Source organism: Sparus aurata, chromosome 1 (assembly GCF_900880675.1).
Source record: "Sparus aurata chromosome 1, fSpaAur1.1, whole genome shotgun sequence".
Classification (NCBI taxonomy): Eukaryota; Metazoa; Chordata; class Actinopteri; order Spariformes; family Sparidae; genus Sparus; species Sparus aurata.
The window spans coordinates 9,719,914-9,743,252 of NC_044187.1; the positions used below are offsets into that span (position 1 = coordinate 9,719,914).

General features: G+C 42.7%; 1 protein-coding gene across 2 annotated transcripts in view; it reads left to right on the plus strand.

Annotated features, from left to right (window-relative positions):
- Positions 1–23,339, plus strand: part of LOC115584721 (protein ELFN1-like) — a 138,348-nt gene that overhangs the window by 29,667 nt on the left and 85,342 nt on the right. For both annotated transcript variants that reach the window (XM_030422360.1, XM_030422343.1), the window contains exon 2: positions 20,638–20,755. The gene's annotated coding sequence lies outside the window, so the exon portion shown is untranslated. The remainder of the gene's footprint in view (positions 1–20,637; positions 20,756–23,339) is intronic.

Consider the following 23,339-nt stretch of genomic DNA (forward strand, 5'->3'; position numbering starts at 1 on the left):
CCGTATGCCTGCTAACAGCAGACTTAAACGATGCTGCTGGAGGGATCCGCGGCTCGGCCCTGGGCTTGTCCACATGCCATTTTAAAGACCGTGCTGTGGTTTCAGGTTTGAATTCCAAAAGAGCGTCGGCAGATGTGCATGTTCTCCGGCTGAGCGAAATCAAAGTGTTTTGCTCCTCGAGGAGCGTCACGACTCAGCTGTGAGGCGTGTGGTGCTCGGCGTAAGGTAGCTGTAAACTGCCTGTGAGATTCTCGCACGGCAACTCGATTAAATCAAACGTTGTTTGTCTCATTTTGTCATCCGAGCTCGGGTCAAATCTGGTTATGCTCAATGAACGTGTAATGTTAGCATACGAAGGAGTATCGTAAAGGCCGGAGAGGGGCGAGGAACGGATGTTATTAGTTTCTGCGACTCTTATCTCCCGCACAGAGAGTGAATGTTACACCGCCATCTCTCTGAAGACCACGTGTGTGTGTTAATATGTGTGTGTGTGTGTTTGTGTGTTGCTCATCAGACCAGCGCTCCTCAACAGCGCAATATCTGACACACGAACGCATTAAAGTTTCAGATTCTATACTTCTGAGGACCCTCGTGGACATGAGGAATTTCCCAAGCCTCTAAATGTTTTCCTAGCTTTAGCCTTAAAGCCAGTGGGGAAATTTAACGAACCTGTCACGTGTCACATGTCACATTTTCTCATCTTCACTCACTTTGCACCGCTGAACGAGAACACCCTGATATGTAAAATGCATGAGCCCAAACACAATATTCAGCAGTGTTTTAACCAAGGCGAAGCATTGTGCTGGTCTTTGGGTGAATGATGACAAAGAAACCCATTTTATTAGCGACTAAAGGATCCTCAATATCCCTTAGAGTGTTAGCCAGCGGACAAAGGGAGGAGCGGCAAAGATCTCAAGGTCGATGAATCAGTCGGTCCTCAAAATAGCCCGTTCGTCTTTATACCTGAGAAGAACCTTCATGGACAAAAAGCCTTCTTTAATAATCACATTCCTGAAACTTTAACCAGAAGAGAAAAATCTAAAAACTCTAAAACAAACGGTCATCAGAGGACAAACACATTTTTACAATGTTATACTTTATTTAAACACCCTTCAAGCTTCAACACTGTTCTGGTGACCTGATGTCCCTCAGAGGACAGATTGTTTGTTCAGTTATGGATATAAGATACTAGTTTAAAGAAATAAGCCTGATTTTGTTTCACTGTCTTATCAAATATGGTAAATGTTGTCTTTCTGTGCTCAAAAATGTCATAGTTCACATTTAAGTGCATCCATCACAACCATCCCTTCTCCTTTCCTAAAAGTTATGTCTCACGAGACTCTTTGAGGAAGAAGACGTGGCTACACTCCTTAACATTTCAGCTGTGGCTTCATCAGCGTGGGTGTTTCAAAGGGTTCAGCTCCTGGGGACTCTTCTCAGTGACAAAAAACTAAATACAATAAAAAAGCATTTAGCACAGTTTGACAAACACAACCGGGAGCAGCTGCTCTGTCGGTGATGCAGCAGAAGACGGCCCAGTCTTCCTGCAAACCATGTTAAATTAGCTTCATACGTATCAAATCAACATTTCTGTGATATAAATCATATTAAGTTCAGACTGCATGTGTATGAGTTGACGTTCTCATCAGGAGGAGGAGGAGGAGATGTTGGCGACAGGCAAGAGATTACTGTTCACTTCCATTTTAGTTATCAACACGGGGAATTTTTTAGATGACATCAGACAGTTTTCCAGCCATTATTGTGGCAACGAAAGCGAATCATTTGTCACGGGATGTCTGGCATTTTCCAGCTGTTATTGTGGTGACGAACTCGGGTATTTTAAGCCGACACGTGATATTTTTCTGACGCTAACCAAGTCCTTTTTGAGCCTAAACCGCAGTGTTTTCACAGCATGAAACAGAAAATTGATAAACGTAAAGTTGCTCCATATCAGCGGTTTGCAGCAGTGTACAGCTCCAGCGTTTATCCTGGTGTTGCAGAAGAGGAGCGACTCGTGTGTCCGTCTTTCAGTGCAGCCAAACTAACAGTGGGCATCACAAAGTTTTAACGATGAAAGACACGGCACAGCTCACGATCCTGTCCAACGGAACACAATTTGAATGCTGCTTAGAAGACGTAAACCATCATCAATACGTGCTGATTATTGCTGATAACACGCTGATCTTAGAGAGTATCAAATATAGGTTTCAATACAGTTTAATCTTTGGTAAAAACGACTTCAACCTGACACTTACCAGTTGAGTCACGTCTCACTCTGCTCCCCAAACACTGCCTTCACCCCAAGACAAACTCACACATATGAATCCTCACGACATATTTGCTGCGCGCACACGTTTCTGCACTTGGTTTAAACGTTCTCGCAGGTGTTTTTGTGTGTGTTTCACGGCGTTGCGTGCAGGTCTGGAGGAGACTGAGAGCTGTCTGAAGGGCAGAAAGCTCGACTCAGACAGCAGCTCCTGCTGTTCGGTAGAGAAACCCGGTTGCATTACAGAAGAAATTCCCCCTCAGAGACTGCGGCATTATTGTCAACCATTAAGCTCTGATGTTCAGCGCAATTCCAAGAATTATTATGCGATAAAGTGCTGTAATTTACTCTCCTCTGCATACCCTCGTGTACTTTTAGTTCAGTTAGCAATTTCCTCCCGAGACACCGCTGTGAATTGGTACCATTCAGCTGTGGATTACACAGCGCCGTGTAGCCCGCGAGTGAGGTGTTTTTCTGGTCAAGGAAACGTGAGAACCGCACCGTTCACAGATGAGGAAACACGCCTCGTGGGTGAATCACATTTCGGTCTGTCGAGGCCGCTCTCGTGGGAGAAACTGGTTTGATTTCCTAACCTGTAACGGATCCGGTGAGATTATTGAGCCTCGGCGAGCCTGGAGAGCATCTGAGTAACTTTAACTAAAGAACAGACGCGTCGGCCAAAACATATTCATCTATATTTAACTGGCATTATGTCTTTAAATACACAGCGCCTGCTCTAAGTACAGTAACTGGTCTCGTGTGATAGAAAAAAAAAGGGTCGTACAGTCAGACTTCCTCCTGCCTCGGAGTCCCAAACAAGAGCAGTAATATTCTGCCGCATACGGAGGACGGCTTGAGCCAACTTTAATTTACCCCAGTATATCACTTCTGCGCTAATCTGCTATCGTTTTCAGCTTTATTGTTGTGCCTGCAGTCTGATTGAATTTTCATCCTTTATCTGGAATTTGAGGAGCTACTGAACTTCCCCTCGGCGTCTCTCTGCAGCCCTGAGCGGAGCATTATGGTAGCACTTCAGTCGGCGCCGAAAGTGTAAGAAACACACAGTCGGTATATAATGTTCTGGTGACTTGCAGCAAATGCAGCAAATTAGGTTCGGGCCGAGGTGAAGGATTTGTTATCTGAGACGCCGATTCTTACGCTAAAGCCGCGAAGTGTGAGTGAGTCTGAAACTTTTGATTTCTGGTTCCCACTTACATGCAGTATCTGATTAATGCCATTTAACACACATCATATCATCGTTATCAACACATGCGAATAAACACACAGTGGTTTCAATGTAACACACCTGCACTGACGTAACTTCTCTGTGTGTGAAATAACAAATGTTCAAAGTGGAAATCCAATTTTAAAGTTTTATGTCTTGGTCAAGTCGATTTTAATGGACACTCTCTGATTTTAAATGGAGAAAAAAATGGAGGTGAAAACACTGTAAAATTGATTCTGAGATATATAATAGATTCAAAATTTCAAAAACATTGAATTTTATCAAAGATGCTCATACAGAGATGTTACACCATGAGATGCTCATTTTGTACAGAAACAGAAGATCAGGCACTGTAATGGTGACGTGTAATCGTATGAATAAATGAGTTAATTACTTAAGTATTTTCATTTTATAAGTTCAGTGACTCATCCTCGGTTTGACTATGCTACATCAGAGTTACCCTACATTAACAAGGCTCGCTTTATTGGGCACCACCTAATCCAAAGAAAAGCAAAGTCAATATACTGAGCATCAAAACAAACTAAATGACCTTTTCTAGATCTAATGATGATGATACTGATGATGTGAAGTTGTATATTTTTTCATAAAAACATAATGTTTTCTTGGGAGAGGGCGACCAAACCTGCCGCCAAAGATCCTTCTGTATGTTTCCTGGTACGTTTACTTGGTCACTGTTACTGAAAACTTACAGATGCACCAACAGAGCAGTAACTCCAGTCGTCATGGGTGACAGTGTGTAGGTGTAGCCAGCCACAATGTTTTAATACCTGCAAAACTGTTTGATTTGTATTATGTTGCACAGGGACGAACAGTTACTACAGAGGAGCTGGGAGGGTACTGGACGGAAATTAAACGCAACTCGGACGGTTGCAAAGGAAAAGTGTCTCTCAGACTGATTTGATTCATGCCAACCTGAAGGACACATGGACGTATGCGGGCAGTGACGGGCGTTTCTATTCCTGCACATAAAGGGGCCGTAAATGAGCCTTAAGTCTCGCGCACACTGAGGGAAAGACTGTAAATAACGCGCCGCGAGATGGTAAATGGACTTGTGTTTATGAAGAGCTTCTCCAGTCTGCTGAGCACTTAAAGAGCTTTTTAAACACCTGTCGCACTCACACACTGACGACCGAGCAAGGTGCCAATCTGCTCATCAGGAGAAATCTGGGGTTCAGTACAGGCCGGGAGTTTGAAACCATGAGTTTTGATTAATGGACGACCTGCTCCACCTCCTGAACCGCAGCCGCCCCAATAACACCACGTATGAATGAGGAAAAGATAAATCGTTGCAGCACGGCGCACATTCTGCACGCTGCCGTGTCAAACTAAGGCCGTTAGCATACTAAAGTTAGCATTTTAGCTTAACGCTGAACTGTTAACGCGGCGGTAGACTGAACACATCACAAACCAGAACGACTCGCAGAAGGAGTACTAATGCAAATGAATAATATAATCTATTTAAAGAAAACTCGTGAGCAGAAAAGGCCCTAATCTCGAACGCAGTCCCGGCTTTTCTCCACAAATGTCTCTGTTTTAGCTGAAGCCGAGTCGTGATCTCCTCCATGACATAACCGGCAGTCTGTGATCATTTTCTTTCCTATTAGGAGGCAAAATTCTTTTTGAACATTGTGCCAATAGCGCACAAATTTTTGGGCAGCCCCGGAATATCCACTAAGCCTCGACAGATGTATTTTTAAAGCGGAGTCAGGGTAAACTTTTTTTCCAATCATCGTTTTTTGATTTTCTTTCTTTTTTTGGACACTCTCCATTGGAAAGCACCACTTTGGCCGGCGGCGCAGCGTCTTCTGTGACTGCTTAAAGTGATCCAGCGCTCAGATAAACACACGGCTCACCTCGGGGCTGATTGTGTTCTGACTGTAGTGTCATGGTTCTCCTAAACGCCCTTGTTAGCACGTCTCCCTCCTCCTGTTGATGTGTGAGAAGTTGTGTCAGGGTCTTTCTGGAGCTATTAACAGAAATGTTTGGTAACGGAGGGACGGGGGTGGGGGAAGGAGGTCGCCGCTGGCTGCACAATTAGGTGAATTATTTGTGCCATTTGATGGTTTTAAATGACGTTCAGTAGTCCGATATACACATTGACTGAAGGTAAAAGCTGACTTGTGTCCCCTGAAGCCAAAGACGAGAGCGAGGAGGTCGTCCTGCCCCGCGGACGCTGACGTCTCTGTGATGCTTGTGTCTGTAAAAAAAGAGGCTTTCAAAAAGAACTGCAAAAAATGACTTTCACAGTACAAGGGCTACATGCTGATCTTCACACTGAATACCCTTTTAACTGGCATGAAAACCATTCGAACGTCCAATTTATCCCCCCGGACTCGGAATGACATCTGAAAGTGACGTCTTTTCAGCTCACGACCGGCAAGAAATGTTCAAACGTCACACACGCGAAACCTCGGGTCAAGATGACGGGCACGAGTCGGATGTGATTTTTTTTTTTTTTTACTGTTTTCTCTCTTTAGAAATCATTTCCTTTAGATCCTACAGCTCACTGTTGTGCTGCAGGATTAACGCTACATATTGCTTTTTACTAACTTATTAATTATTTTTCTTATATTAACTCACACAGAAAACGAATGAAGCAATCAACAAGAACATTTAACCCTCAAATTCACGGATTTGCCGCCTTTTTTTTGTTTGATTACAACAACAACTAAACGGTTTTATTTACATAACTTTCCCCAAAAATGTCAACAATAATATCATCTTAATGTGTTGTACATTTACTGTACGAAGCTCTACGTAACAGCTAAAAGACATGAAGAGAAACAGTTCATAAAATATCACGCAACAAAAAGGTATTATAAAACGAACCGTGGAATCGGCAAGACGAGCGACAAAAGAAATAAAAGAAATAATAAAAAATAATATTCTAAAATGGTGAGTTTTTCCCTGATCACCACAACAGAATAGTTTCCGTCATAGAAAGTAATATTTTAGTCGAAAAACGTAATTCGAATATCGTCTCAGGGAACGCGCGATGACCATTTTTCTCTCACTTGTTTAACTTTTTACGAGTTCATAAAAAAAAATCTACAGATGAATCCACAGTGAGAGTAAAGTGTCTTCCAGCTTTATTACGAACATATTAAATTCATTTGTTTACGTCGGCTTTAAGCGGCCTCACATAAACCTTTCGCACCGTCATTTCAAGTGAAATCTGCAGCAATCTCAGACATCTGCCTTTCTGAGTTTATGAGGCGCTCTCGTTGGCCAGAGGAGCAGAATTATGTAAATTCTGAATGTGAGCACCTTTTTTTTTTTTTAACACTGCTACACCCCATATGGCCCGAGTACTGCCTGTGCTCATCTCTCCCCCACAATATTCAGCTCTCACGTCCCAAATGGAAACCAGGCGCACCACGAGACCCACAATGCAGCACTTCGATCTCAGTGTGAGTGTTTACTGTGTACGTGAGTTTGTACTCTCACTACAACATACAGTGTACACACAGAGCCCACGTCTTGAAAGGATACCTTTTTATATATAAGAAATGAACATGAATCACAGAAGTAGTTGGAAATATGATGCAATCTGTCGTAACAACACGAGAAACTGACCTCAAAAAATGTTCCGACAGGTTAACAGCAACACCTCGGTCTGAGCACGAGCTGCGAGCGCTGTGAGCTTCGCCCTGTGATCAGAACCGGGCGGCGCCGCCGACTGTCCGGACTGATATTTCAGTCACAATACCAACTTGTTCAGGTGTGAAAGAGATCTTGGGAGATTCAAACCCTTACTTAAAGGGATATTCTGGTGTAAGTTTAATCCATGGTCTAACACACCGTGAAACTGTGTTAGACTCCCTCTTGAGAGATCAAGTTAGCAGACCGCTAATTTACGGTGTTTTATCAACCTCAGAAACGACCGCACGACAACAATACACTGCAGTAAATGGATCCAAATATAAACCGCCACCAAAAAGCCACAAATAATGCTCAGAACAGCACCAAACTTCAGCAACAGTACAAATAGGGTCTCAGCACATAGTCCGGGGCATCTAACCTCCGCTAGCTTAGCTGGATTTCTACTGAAAAGCTGACTAAATTTACCACTCTTCTGCAGCAGCTTCCTGTTGACGGGAAGTCCCGACGAGTCGATTACCGAGTGCAGTAGAGTTCCGCGGCTCATGGATGAAAATGTATGATTATGACTCCATGGAAAAGCAATCAAAGTTCATATGTGTCTTACCTGCCAGTTTATAACAGTTATTATCGAGAGCGGACAGGGAAAATAACGGAATTGAGCATTTCTAATCGCACTCGGTAATCGTCGCGTCGGGACTTCCCCGACATGGAAGCTGATGGAGGACAGTTGAAATATGTTTAGATTCACAATAGAAATCCAGCTAAGCTAGCGGAGGTTAGATGCCCCAGACTATGTGCTGAGACCCTATTTGTACTGTTGCTGAAGTTTGGTGCTGTTCTGAGCATTATTTGTGGCTTTTTAAATTAGCGTAAATTAGCGGTCTGCTAACTTGATCTCACGAGAGGAAGTCTAACACAGTTTCACTTTATTTATTTATTTTATATTTTATATTTAGACCATGAATATCCCTTTAAGTAAAAGTACCTAGCTCCTAAATATACTTAAAGTAGTGAAAGTAAAAGGACCCATCATGCAGAGTGGCTCATGTCAGAATAATGTATATTATATCTTTAATCTCTGATCACTGACAGATTAATGAACCAATGGATCACTTTACTGTTGCAGCTGGAAGCTAATTTAAATGACTTTATATACTGCTTTGTAGTTCAACCTGATAATATGTCTTTTTTTTTTTTTATTCGTTGAGAATATTTTCAATTAAATATGAATTACGGCCTCAACTAGCAATTCTATCCATTAACAATTAATCTGCTGACTATTTTCATGATAAATTAATCAATCGTCTGGTCTTTGATATTTGTGGAAAACGCTTTTCACAGTCTCCCAAATTGCTTCTTTTGTTAAACAAACAGTTTAAAACCCCCCGAAACTCTTAATTTGCTGTCATAAAATGACAAAAGAGACGCAGCACATCGTGATGCTTAATGAGCTGGAACCAGCAAATGTTTGCAAAATAGTCTGTAATTAAATTTCTTTTGATCGACTAATTGATTCATCAATGATTCATTGCAGCTCTAATCTGAACCTGCCAGTAGTAACAAATCACTGATACTTATACTACTACTAATACTACTTTAGTGCAATTTGAGGGGGATTATCGATCATGTTTGGGTCCTTGCACCTTCTCAACATCAGTGCACATCGCAGACGGCAGATGTAGCGAGCAGACCAATGCAAAAAGTCAAGTGACGGAGACTTGAATGAAGAGGAAAGGTGTGTAAAAGAAGAGATCCTGCAGCTCTCTGCTCAGATTGTCTTATTTGCCGTCGTGCTCTTTTCCCGAGAATGTCAGCATTTGTCCTCCTAGGAATGAGACTCAACAATGAACTTCTTTCTGGTGTGTGTACGAACAGCTGCCCTTTAGTTTAATGGTCTTTGAATTATATCAATATGACGTGAGGTTCAGTTAGATTTGAACAGAAATGTCCTTCAGAGGGATACTTTTATACTTGGATTACATTTCCGAGCCTGTACTTTTTCTACTTTCTTTTTTGTCTGTACTTCTTCTTGAGAAAAGGCTGTGTGTGCTTTTGCCCCCTCTGGTAGAAACTGAACTCAATCAAATAAATCTAGGCTCGTCGGCTAGAATATTTACCCGAAATGAAATGAGAAATACTCAAATCACCTTCGAAATTGTACCGGTTCTGGAGCAAATGCACTCCGTAACCTTTGACCCCTGACGTGAACGCTCCTTGTTTCACCGCTGTCTTCACTCAAACATCTTTCCGTCTCTCCCTCACACTCTTCCCCCGAGACTGTCTCCACCTTTTCTACCCGGCAGCCTTCTCATCGCTCAGACTTTCATCCCCTCTTTTATTCTCACGGCCTTTAATTTTGGAGGTTAAATATTCAATCCATTGTCTCTCCGTCTGTGGTTTTGTCCTTGGAGCGCTGTGACCCGGGGAAACAATCTCTCTCTCAAACACACGCTATCAAAAGGAGAGGACGGTTTTCAAAGCCGAGACCACGAATCTGACGCCCTGGCGGCTTCCAATCACCAGTTGTCGCCGTCATCCGAGCGCCGACACACTCCTGTTATGCCCCCAGACACCACTAACGCCGGACTGGAGTGCGAGCAGCAGCACTTGAGCCGACTCTGCTACTCAAATGCTCTCTGTTTGGAGCTGATCTCCCTTCTTCCAGCTGACCCTCCCTTCCTCTTCACCCCTCATCCGTCCTTTCCTGTCGCGCACTGCCCTCTTCTCTCCTTACCTTTCCTTCCCTCTCCTGCCCTTTTGTGTTATTTTCCACGTAACGGCTCCTCTGCCCCCAACTTGAGACCCATCACAGGGATTTTTATGGCTGCGTCTCCCGCAGAGACCTAAGCAGCGAGACCGGGGGGGGGGAGAACGAGAAAGGAAGGGAGGGAGAAACCCTTTTTTTAGGAGTCCAGATGGTTTGATTGAAGTGAGTTCTCCTTCCTCTAACCTCACAGTGATGAAGAGGAGATGAGAGATGGATAAGGGGAAGGTGGAAAAGGTGGAGGAGAGCGGGGAGGTGACAAAAGGAGCTCTGATTGTGACCGAGCGCGGAGGGGGGGAGGAAGTGGCTCTTTGTCAGGGGCTGCGTACTGATGAGGTGAGGAAGGGATTTGATTGGAGAAACATACGTGCATAGTATCGGTTACACTGGATGAAGGTCTGAGTATTATTCTAGGCTGCTGGCAGGTTTCTTTGGATTGTAATCAAGTCATTTTTTTTTTGGTGTTCGACGAGGCAAGAGTGACATATTCTTATGAGTTTACATTTTGGACTTCTGGTTTCCTCGTCTTGATGTCGATGGTTTTAGTTTTCATGTCAATGTCTGAATGACACGAAGATGTTCATGTTTTGGTCTATGACGTAAGATACGTTGCTAAATTCCCCATTTGTGACCTTTTTTAAAGTGTTTGTCTCTTTACAAAAGACAGCGACCGAAGACCTTAAACATCATCATACCAAACATTGACACTCGTCTACTCATCTGTACGTCGTCTCTGCTGCTCTCCATTGTAGGAACTGTTATATTTCCATGTCTGTTTTGTTTAAATGCACAAAAATGAACAGACACTTTTTATTTGAATGAAGTAAGGTTGTGATGTCACAAGTGTAATATGGATGAAGGCAGTGAGTGTATAATTAGCTCTGCAGCCACACCCCAATACAGTGAGTTGCAAAAAACATGCAGGCCAAGTGGGCGGTGCCTACTCAGGCTTGGGAGAGCTGACCAATAAGAGCAGAGTGGACTTTTGGGAAGGGGGGGGGAACCAAACCTGAGTGTTCAGACAGAGGGTGAGTACAGGTGCAGTGCATATTAAGCATGTAAACAGACTGGAATTGAAAATAATACTGGATTTTTTGACCAAGTAGCGAAGACTGGCAGTGATTTTTTATTTTTTTTTTAAACTCGATGCCAAACAAGGTATTTTGTATTTTAGCTCGGAGGTTGTTTTACAGCTGTCTCTTTTAAAATTGTTTCTGGATGAGGGACGAGTCTCTTGTGGTCAGAGCGCTTGTCAGGATGCTTCCCAGAATCTCGATGTTTCCGGTCGAGGAGAGACAGCAGGTGGAGGATGAAACCCCCTGCAGATCACGGGGGCGATGGAGGAGGCAGAGGGGTTCGTGCAAAGACTCCGCTGAAAGACGGGAAGATAATATCACACATGAATATTTAAAGCTGGCATAGAACACGGGGAGGAAGCTAATTGGTCAGAAAACCGAAAGTTGAGGGGAAGCTAGACGGCGTGAAGCTGTGGAAATAATTGAAGGGCTGGAAGTGTATCGGTGAAAACCAGGAGGTGAAGAAGACGATAAAAAGAGAGAAGAGATCTTTATCAGTCAACCTTCTGAATTCAAAATCATCAAAAGGATGTTTGGATTCATCCTTCAGTTGCAGTCATTACACTGTGCTGTGATTTCAAACCAGCCCAAAAGTGAGAACGTGTGCAAAAAAATCGATAAAGTGGACAAAAACCAAAAATAGCCCAGTTTGTAATCTGTTTACCAAATGCACAAACACATGTGTGGGCAGGTACCCCTTACACACACACACACACACCTACACACACACACACACACACACACACACACACACACAGAGGAGAAAGTGCAGAGTTGGCAGGGCAGACTAATTTATGCTTGAGTGCGGTTCAATTAAGGCAGATGTAAAGAACTGCTCCCCAGTCTCAGCATGTGCTACCCTGTTAAAACGCAATGCAGAGCACACACACATCCTCTCTCACTCTTTACACACACACACACACACACACACACAATACAGAGGGTGGTGGAAAGAAAATCATGGACTTACATAATGAGGTTGGAACTGCTCACTGAGCCATAGGATGTGTACAAACACAGGAGTTCCATGGCAACACGGGGATCGCAGGAAGCCACGGTGCTGGAATTCGAGTGAAGGTTGGAGAAGAATCTGGTGTGAAGTGTTTTTTTTGTTGTTGTTGTTGTTGTCACATGGCTCCTGGTTGTCGCCCTGGGATTACAGTCTGTTTCTCAGTCTGAGAAGATGATTTGGTGGATCTCAACTACTTTCAGAATTGTAGTGATTGAGGAGCCGCGTCGTGTCAGTTTGTTGTATGTCTGTCTGCGTTTTGATAAGGTCAAGATGCTTGATTACATTAATTATGAAAAAGAGAAAAGAGTATGTAATTTCCATCAGTCGAAGCCTTGTGGATGCAGTAATGATAACGTGTGTTACAGCAGACGATATGTGATAATTGGCGCTCGGACTCCACGGGGAGATTTTTGTGATCGAGGGGCGTCGGCACGGAAAAGTCCCCCCATGGAGTCCAGACGCTGGTGGTGGTGGTGGCTCTGCTGAAACAGATTGGCTGGTAAAATGATGAAGCTTGGTGAATCTGCGACGGTGATGGGAAGGTGGAGGGGTGCAAAAACAGCAGCATGGATGAACTAAAGGCATGTAGGGAATCATATTTGATAGGAGTGACAGTGACGGCGTGTCGCTGTGCTGTTGGATGGACGTGACCGGCTGATGGGAACAGCTGATATCTCAAATGACAACCCTGGATAATGACAGCAGGACGTCATGAGTCATGAGGCCAAAGCAGGCAAAAGATCAGGCGTGATTACTGAACTTTTGCAAGAGATCCAGGTGAACTACTGGTTTAGGAAAATCCACTGATTGGAGTTAACTGGAGTAACACTGGACTAATAGTTTGACATATGCTCTTTTGTAGTTTTTGGAAGCACAGGTGACAATAAGCTGCTTTAACCGACTATGTTTACCAGTGGTAATATCTGTTTTCATTGAAAATATTCAGAAAGATTACCGATTGTCAACACTCTAGCTTCCCGTCACGCCAGTTTCTTCCACACGGCAGCACGTTCTGTCCTGTTTGCACAATCAAACAATGTAAGTATGTCAATTTTATTTATATAGCACTTTTCGCAGATAAAAATCACAAAGTGCTTCACAATAAGATAAAATACAACAGTAAAAACATAAAAATACAATGAATAAAGCAATTTAAGATACTAACTAAAAGCCTGCTTAAATAAGAAAGTTTTTCTTTTAGACTTTCAGTTCGTAAAGCAGCTAAATTAACTAAGATGCTTCCCCGAAATTCAAACAAACTCAGTAACAATTTCCCACCGTGTGCCTTCAGATATTTCCTTCGACGCATTTTTTTTTATTTCTAGCTGCAAATCCCAAGAAAATAGATAAAAAAAAAGAAATAGTTTGTATCCAAACTCTGATTATAGATGTTTTTTTTTTATCTACTGCTGAAAATACTCACTAGAGCACCAAATGTGTTTCATTTTGCAGCTAATAATAATCCCAGATAAGTGCACTACTGTATTTCCACCTGTTTCAGTAACAGCTGCTGAAAACTACATTCTCCAGCTGTTGGGAGAATAAAACTATTAATTTGTGATGTCTCTTCCATTTTCAGTGGGAATGCGCTCGAGGCTGAGAGCAGATATACAGAGTGCGGAGGTCGGAAAGTATAGAGAGATGAGCTGGCGCATTAGTTTTGGTCGTTTTGTCGGCAATAAGGAAAGTGGAGCAGAAGATTTCCAGTCTTATCCTTTAACTTCTCCATATTTCTTTTCCACCTCTGTTGTTAAATTGGTGCCGTCGCAACTTCTGCCAAATTCCGTCGGAGGTTCAGTTTAGTTGAACTTTGGCAGGAAACCAGGGCAGCGTGTGCCGCCGCGGTTCGCACAGCTGCCCAGGAGGACGCAGCCTTTCTCTCCATTAAAAAGATAACAGCCGTGCTCTGTGCCATTCCACACTCAAAGGTTGATGCAGCTTTTTTTCGTTATTTAAAAAAAAAAGGTCTGGCCGGTCATCAACCGCTTGCAGTTCAATGTGTAGTGTTGAGCTGGGGAAACAATGTAAAATCACTAAGTGGAGTCTTGTTCTATGAAAATAAGCTATTTTCTAACAAAAGCGTTCAATGCTGGAGCTTGATTATCGTCTATAATGGAACAGCAATGAATGTTTACCATGTTTTCTGATGGCAGCTGATTGTATAGAAACATCATCTGTTTTTTTTGGTCCCTTTCTTTAAGTATAAATAAGTGACGCACTTAAATTGTGAACGCTTTCCTCCTTCAACAGCTAATTCTCTCCCCCCCATCAATATCCGCGTACTCGTGTGTCCTCGTTGCTGCGGAGTTTCCGTTCTTTTGCCTTCCAGATCTTACTTAATTCCCTTCCCTGCGTCTATCTCTTCCACCGCTCCCTCCCACATCTTATCGCTCAGAGCAAACAATTACTTGCCTTGTTTGAGCTACTCTGGACTAAAATACATCTGAATAAATGCAGGGATGTCAGCCGCCGCAGAAATGTAACGGAGGGAGAGATGAAGAAAGGCAATAAGAGGTATACAAAGAGGATGTCACTGCCGCTGAGCGTCAGAACGGTCAGCACTGTCTTTTTTTTTTTTTACGCCTTGCACACATGCATACAAACACACAATCCACGTATTTCTGAAACGCAGCTTTGTTTTAAAGAATTTATATCCCTAAAGGCACGAGAGGAAAGAAGGTATTTTTCAGTGGGTTACTAAAGAAAACATACAACCCTGTCAGACCTGAGGGGTTTCAATCTTTCTTGGGCAAAGAGAAATACATAATTCCTATTTTTTTTTCTCTCTGCCTCTCTGCTCGTCTGTTCCTACATATTCATGTTTGTCTTACGATAAATTATTAGTGGATCTCCGCAAATCATCCGTCCTGGTCCTTCATTTACCGTGACCTCCATTCGAGGCCGGTTTCCGCAGCTGCGACTCTTAAGATCTTGGAAGAGACCTAAAGAAGCCGGAGACATTTCCATTGCAAATAAGACTCCGCGGGACTCTGGAGGACGCGTATGCAGCGACGTATTTAAAACATTGATGGCATTTCTGACTTTAATTTTACAGTGTACAGTAGGATGAGAGAGGACGGGGAATAGCGTGGGAAGGGATGTTCATGTAATTAATTGGATGAACCCTTTCATGGTTTCACCCAGAGAGAAAGAAATAATGATTTCCAGCTGTGTCCATTTTCTTGTAAAAAGCATTTTTTTTTTCCAACAACGCGCATTCATTTTCCTTCTTTTAAATGAAATGAAAGACTTTTAGTCAGTCAGACATCTTTCTTTTTTTACAGATAAGAATGTTGTGTTAAACTCAAGAAATCAAATATTTTACATTAGAACTAAATTATGCTTTTAATTATTAAATCCATTCAAAAGGACACCAAACAGCCAAATAGCAGCCAGAGTATAATCTGCATTTCAGTTTATTTTCTAGATGCCATCATTGAATATTCATATTTCCCGTACTCGTCAATGGAGAATCTCCCTTTAGGCAGGAGTTGCACCCACACAGTGATCAGAGTGAAGTCCAACAACTGTCTCCGCGCTTAGATCTGAATTTGTTTGAATCATTTCAACAACATCATCAATCTCACTCTTGATTTACCCGATCAGTGGTTGTATTTACATTGAAAAGACGTAACAACAAGTAAAACCCCTCAACTGATATACAATAAAACACAAGCGTTGGTTTTTACAATCATAAAACATTGTTTCTAATGCAACATTAACTCTATGTAAAGTGATTTACACACACAGTGACGCATTATAATGTATTTGTAAGCGGATATCACTTGTTATGTATGCATTTGTGTACAACTAAGTGTTGTACATCTGGTGCTTGTGTATGATTGTATTTTGCAGCATCAATGTAACTGATGCGTCCGCGTCAAATACATTAACTAAAGTAAACTATGACTTAAAAACTAACTTTCTTTAGGCGGCCACAAGTCGAAACTGGTGTGTCAACAGAAATCTGAAAATATAATCAACTACAATGCAAATAATATAGAATATCTCTCATATATTATGATATTTTTAATATTGTTTCTATATATTTTGCATTCAACTCAATTATACTGAGCTATGAACAACTTGTGAAATGTTTGTTCACTACTTTGAAATGCTAAATGGGGAAGTTGAAGGTAAATGGTTAGCGGCACTCCATCTGCCAGTGAAGGACATTTATTTTGGAGGGGTTTTAATCAACATTCTGTTCATTCAGCTCTCTAAAACTGAACTTAATAGAAAAAAATATATAATTAGATAATGAATGCTTCACCACAAACTGGCTGCATGCTGACGCCATCGTAAATGGTTCAGTTTGAAAACCGCTGTGCACCCTGGGAAATTTAAATTTGGCCAACACATACTTCAGCCGAGTGGTCAGCCAAGATATTTCAAGTGTGCGCTTCCAAACAGTTTGTGCAACCACTAAAGTGTTTAAAACTACAGTCTGACAGAGCGTTACTGTTGTTATTATCACCTCGAGCCGCCTGGAGAAGTTTTTTTGTTTGTAACATTTTGTCCTCTCAAACGACCTTCATTCAGGCTGAGTAAACGAGGCGAAGCTTCTTGACTGTCCACCATATCATAAACTAGCAATCAATTAACTGAAGCACCAACTCTTAATCTTTTTTCTCTTCAACATCCGTAAGAAGGTAATGAAAACGTAGGTATCTTGTATATCTCCATCACTGCAAAGAAATTAGCTAATGCCGCATTTCCACATTTCTAGCGTGTGTGTGTGTGTGTGTATGTATGTGCGTGATTTTGTGCCGATAATAGAATCTTAATTGGTTGATTAAGAAGGATTAAGGTCATTGATTGGATAGAGCTCAGGGCTCACCTGCTGTTCCCCACATCTAATTGGTTGGCTAAATAACATTTCAATGAAAGGCTGGGAGCTGCACCAGGCGAGCGTTCACACACTCACACACACACACAAACACACACACACACACACACACAAACACACACACACACACACATATACAGCCGAGGAGGAAGGACGAAGACAGATAAGAAGAGGAGCAGGGGATGAGGGATGGAGGAAGAAAGAGAGCGGGAGAGAACATCCTTTTACACCAGAGTGTCTCAGCCGCTCTGGACGACAAAAATATGGTCTGTCAATCACAAAGCAGGGTGAAAATGTGTGTGTGTGTGTGTGTGTGTGTGTGTCTGTGTGTGTGTGTGTCTGTGTGTGTGTTTGTGTGTGAGAGTGAGAAAGAGAGAGAGAGAGAAGGATGCTCAGAGCACATAAGGTGCAGGTGTTCAGAATAGACCGCTAATAACCTGTGTCAGCACACACACACACACACACACACACACACACACACACACACACACACACACACACACACACACTCTCACGCGCTGGGTGTGAAGTGTGAAGCTGCAGTGGCGGTGACAGCCTGTGGAAGATGAGACTAATAATTGATTGACATCCGTGTCCTTGCAGCTGTATCTGTGTTTGTACGTGTAGGTATGGATTGTGTGTGTGTGTGTGTGTGTGTGTGTGTGTGTGTGTGTGTGTGTGTGTGTGTGTGTGAGACGTTGTGCGTGCAGCTGCCTCTCTATGTGATTTGAATGTTGAATCTGACATGGTTGAAGGGAACAGAGTATGTACTCGTATAAATGAGCTTTTCTGTGCGGCTGCCTGCTGCGTCTGCACCTGCAGGTTCCTTTATGTGGCGGCACATGTTCAGCAGCCTGTTGTCGGCGTGTTTCTACGGAACAAGGGCTCATAGAATCTCACCTGGTTTATGAAAACCGCTCAGGTACTGCGGCCTGGCAGGCAGCTATACAGCCCGTATCATTATTATGGGAGATCTTAATGATGGTGAATTATCATTACTGCGGAAAGTACCCCTCTGCACAGTAGGAACGAGGCATAAACAACATTTTCCCCGACACAGGAGGTTGTAAATCCCACTCCAGATATTTCTAATGTGCTGTGCGGTGATGGACTGGAGCGAACGGCAGAGCAAGAGCAATTCTTTACTACATGTTTGGGAGAAATCCAGAAAATGAAGGCAGTAACTTTGTATAATGGAGTCTAAGAAATGGCAAATGATGTATTGTACTTTCCCATTATCGATCAATGACATCATCCCTTGTACACACAATTAAATTAGCAAAAGATGGATGAATTTTGAAAAGGCAATTAGGCGAAGAAATGGTTTGTTTTTGACTTTTTCTTGCCAACTGAAACAAAAATGTGATTATCTACTGCTTGAAATATCAAATAAATGTCTGTTTATAGTGAAAAAACTTTAGAAATATATTTAAAATAAAGTATACAGAAAGTTATATGATTGGATCTTATTACTGACAGAATCAATTGCTGACCGAGCCTCCATGATACCTTGTGCAACTCCCAGTGCGTCCAGTCCCTTAAACAGGACCAACGTTCTCCGTGGTAACAGGATGCTCATCCTCGTACTCCGAGCAGCGGAAGTATCGTCTTTAACTGTTTCCTCAGTAGCTTTGCCAGCGACATCACGGATAAACTGAGAATGTCTACAACAACCAATGAAATGCAGCCAGGCTTTTAGCTAACCAATGAACCCATGTCTAGAATATTTAACTGTTAATCTAACAGATAACACCCAATACGTTTGATGAAGAAAATCAAATATGCGTGCACGGCTGCGACCAAGCGCCTGCGTCACATGTTTCAAAAGTTAAACTGTCCACTCACTAAAAGTTTCACCTTCCAGCCAATCAGGATAGAGAATTATCGGGGGCAATGAAGATACGCACAGAAGAATTAAGCCTAAATTTGACAGATTAAGACAAAATAGTTCAAAATCTAAACAGGGAGATTTAAATTACCTGACAAAATGAATCTCTTATGAGTTGATTTCTGTACAATCTTCCCATGATGTGGATTGGCGGCATCTTTTGTTACACCCCTCCTCCTCATAAACACCATTTTCACCAAAGTTTTCTGTTAAATATAGTTAAAGTTTCCTCGAGCTAGAAGTTTCCCTCATGGCAAGTAACCTGCGCTCACCTGAGTGATCATTAATAACGATCAACACAATTAAAAAAATCACACATCTGGAAATGTGCAAGAGTGTGTAGCGATGTCACTAAAATATTCTTCTCTTCTGCACTCAGTAACAACTTTATGATCTGAAAGCTGAAACCACGCACACACACACACACACACACACACACACACAAACACACACACAGACACACACAATAACGATGGGCTCTGACCTTTTGGCCAACGATCGTGTCATACTAATAGGGCGAGAGCACAAACCTGACTCAGCTCTTCAACTGTAGCTGTTTAGACACACACCCATGCACACACACACACCCACACACACAAACACCCACGCACACCCACACACCCACACACCCACACGCACACACACTCTTGTGTAATGTGTGTGAGGGGGAGCCACTAATAGCAGGCCGTGCTTCATCATTTGCCATATTGTTCAGAAGAAGGTACTTAAATAAACGGGTGGATCTCTCTTTCTCACACACACACACACACACACGGACACACACACACGGACACACACACACACACACACATACGGATACACACATACAGACAATGCTGCACTTTTTTATTGGCTCCATTTCAAACCTTTCAATAATTCAGTGGCTCATCTTATCAATATGCATACTGAATTTGTAAAAGACAGCGTGTGTATGCATCTGTGTGTGTGTGTAACAAAAATCATGACATGCATACCTCTGTAGGTATTGATGCCTTTACAGAGCACCTGCATGGACACACACACACGCACACACACACACACACACACACACACACACACACACACACACAGTATTCCTCAAACTCTTTTCCGCTGAATGAGAAGCTTTTCAGCAATTCCGTGGCTCATTGTTTTTAAAAACTTGGGTCAAACTTTTAAAAAATGTATGTTTTGAATGACTCACGTGCTCAGAGTTTAGCAGTCACGGGGAAAACGTATTGAATTGGTAATAAGCCAGTCCTCCATTAGGCTCCAGAATGTCATGACACTCCTTCAAACAGAGGATTGGAAGGTCGGTCGGGCTGTTCTTTTATAAGTGGAAACCCTCCTTATCCTCCTGGACTGGACTGGGTAAAGATAATGATCACTGTACTATAATGAATGTAATGCCAGGTTACAAGTCTCTCAGATTGATCGAAAATCAATAATTGGCCTTAAAGGGGTAGTTCAGGGGTTTTCAAATGTGGTTGGATGAGGTACTTACCCACAGTCAGTCTATTATTAGTGCATTGTGGTTGGCACAGCCCTGGTTTGGGGGAAATTGAGTTGTGAAATCGCTCTCTTTAAAGCCACCAGACTCCTTTGACAAAAGCAGTAATTTCACCTGACAGTACCAGGGAGTTGGTCGTCCACTGCTGCAGTAGATTGGTTGGTTTGTTTATCAGTGGTATGACTTTGGTAAATCCAAACCAACACTTTAAAATACCAAAGTCACAAACAAACCAATCAATCGAGGCAGCGGTAGACCAGCTTCTCCTGTGTTGTGTGAGGTAAAAATGCTGTTTTTGTCAAAGGAGTCTGGTGTTTTTGAGGACAGCGTAGAAAGATACAGCAGCTTCAGTTCACGATTCGAATGGGCTGTCTGATGAAAAGGCGGTGTGGTGAAAATATAAATATAGAGTCAACTGATGTGAATTTTATCTTTTTTTTTTAGGTGTCTAAACTACATTCTGCCTCCTCCCGGTCCACAGCAGCACATCCCTCAGCTCCTACACCGGCACTGTTACCTGCTTCTCCAGGATGGGGGGGGTGCTGACGGCCATCTACTGAAGGTAACGCGCTGACTAAGTACCTCATACAACCTCACATCAAAAAACCCGAACTATCCCTTTACGGCAACCAGTCTGTGCTTTAGGCTTCGTAAATGCAGATGCGGATGTAAGTCTGTTCACACAAATGGACTTAAAGTGTTCTCGCACAATCCTTAAGATCACGCCGCGGCACTGAGCACTTCATTTACACACTGTAATGTATTTCCCCACACATCCTTTTTCTCATTCAAGTCCCTTTAGGTCCCGTAGAAAGTTACAGCATCAAGATTTGTTGTCGGCCGGAACATTTTTGTCTGAAGTACTTTTACAGACCACAGCCGAGTAGAAAACAATTCTGCTTCTCGTTCCCAAAGGAAGCGAAGTGAGTGTGACTGGTTGTCTCCAGGTTGTCGCTCAACAATTTCACCAATTAAATGACAAAATAAATGTCTTCTTTAAAACATGCAGGTCAGGTTGAGGCACAGCAGCGTGTTTTGATTAAATGAGTACAGGAACAATTTGCACTAAGTATCTACTCAGCCCCCACGAAGATGGAAAGTCAGGTGAAGTTTTGTAGTCCGCAAAACTTTTCCGGAGCGTCACTGCAAAACAGTGTTTTAGCATTCTCTTAAAGGGACAGTGTGTAATATATCAAGTATTTAGCACCATCTAGCTGTGAGGTTCTACATTGCAACACACCTTTGCTCACCCCTCCCGTTCTGAAAACGTTGGAGACGTTCCGGAAGCTACGGTGGCCCTGACGGACAAGAAACTCATTTCCCAACAGCGTCGAGTATTTCTACTGATTCAAGTAATGAAGTAAAGATGTAGTTAGTTATTAAGGCTATAAAACAAAAGTATAAAACTCGCTGAGCTCCCTCTCAGTTCCGCAGTCAAGCTAGCTCTGAGTGAAAACGCGTTTAGCCTCACTACGTAGTACCACGTAGTGCTTTGTGTCCCTCTCGGCAGTCCACAGTTTTTTTAAAACTGGAAAGACATGGCGGCCTTTATAGAGCTTGCCCGTGCTATGAATATTCAGATAGGTAATTCTTCACTCAGGAGGATAAGTCAGATTGTTGGCAGAGGTAATTGTACACCAATGAGGACTTACTTATGAACGAAGACGTTGATTTGAGTTAATAAATTGCTTAAAGCGTTACACACTGTCCCTTTAACTGACTGAAGTAGATGGGGACTTGTGTTTAAACATAAAAAAATAATCAAAAACAAATATAAAATGGCTCCGTAAAGCTCGTCCGGCATAATCCAAGTCTCTGGAAGCCTGGACATCTTTAACTGATATGAACACAGCCTTGACGCACGATGGACCTCGCGGTTTAATACATGGCAGCAATTATTTTGTGCGTTTCTGCAAAAGACAATCAATCAGTCAATTTCATATTTAATGGTGCGACAACGCTGTTCTTTGTTAATAGATCAGTTAAAAGATCACATCTTGAGTTTAAACACCAGTTTCGTCGCTACAAACATCGGCTGCAAATTGTCCCGAGGTCTATAAATATCCAGCGGTGTCACGCCTACAAATGTTGAAACGCCACGGTCCCTGGTGGTTTCACACTTAAAAAGCTTAAGCAGCCTCCTCATCTGTAACTCCTCCACCTCCCGATATTAAAGTCGGGTCATAACGTGACGTTTCGCAGAAATGTAGATATAACGCGTAGCTGAGTACATGTTGAAATGTGAACGCATCGGCTGTTTGCAGAAAAGTGAACTGCCAACATTTTATCCTGGCAACTGGGCTGATGAACCGCATCATTAAAATTAATTAAGGATCAGGCTGCGTAGCTTGAATGAATTTGGCTCGGCTTGAATTTCCACTTTAGAACTCTGAATTAGAGTCTAACAGTTTGTAGCTGTGTGTGTGTGTGTGTGTGTGTGTGTGTGTGTGTGTGTGTGTGTGTGTGTTTTTTAATGCCTGTAGGAAAATGAGGGAGAGAAGGCTGAAGGCTGGAACACAACACTATTATTTCTTAATAAAATATAATGGTTAATAGGAGACTAGTTCACAACACAAGTGCTGATCTCATTCTTCCTTTCATAGTCATTAGGAGGTTTAAGTGGTCACATGACTTGACCAGCCACCCCACACCAGCAGGCCTATTCTTAGCGTTCTAATAAATACAACCCAGTTTTACATCTTCGCGTGAATCACCAGGCGCTCCGACTCGCTCCCCCATTAACACCCTGTTGTAGTCACTCTGCGTTAACTCGAGAGCGTTCAAAAAATACGAGTTGCTCATTTGAGCGCTCGCGACAACAAGCCACATCAATCCACTTTCCATTTCCAGATGACAGACGTTTGAAGCGCTCAGCCTCTGCGGACTGCCAGCTGCACAGTTGTGTACACTCGCACTTGTGAGACGGCGCAGCCTGTACGTTCTGATGAAAAATGAACTGAACACAGTCATTAGTACAGTATGTGGGCTGTTCAGAAAATCCACATACTGTAGGATCCTCCAGCCCCGGGCTTAAATTAAAGCCCTCTTCACACTGGTAATCACTCTCAAAAGGCCTCCACAGAACACGGACGTATTTCATCCCGGTCTCATCCGTCTCCTGCCGTTCGTCTCTACGACGTTTCATG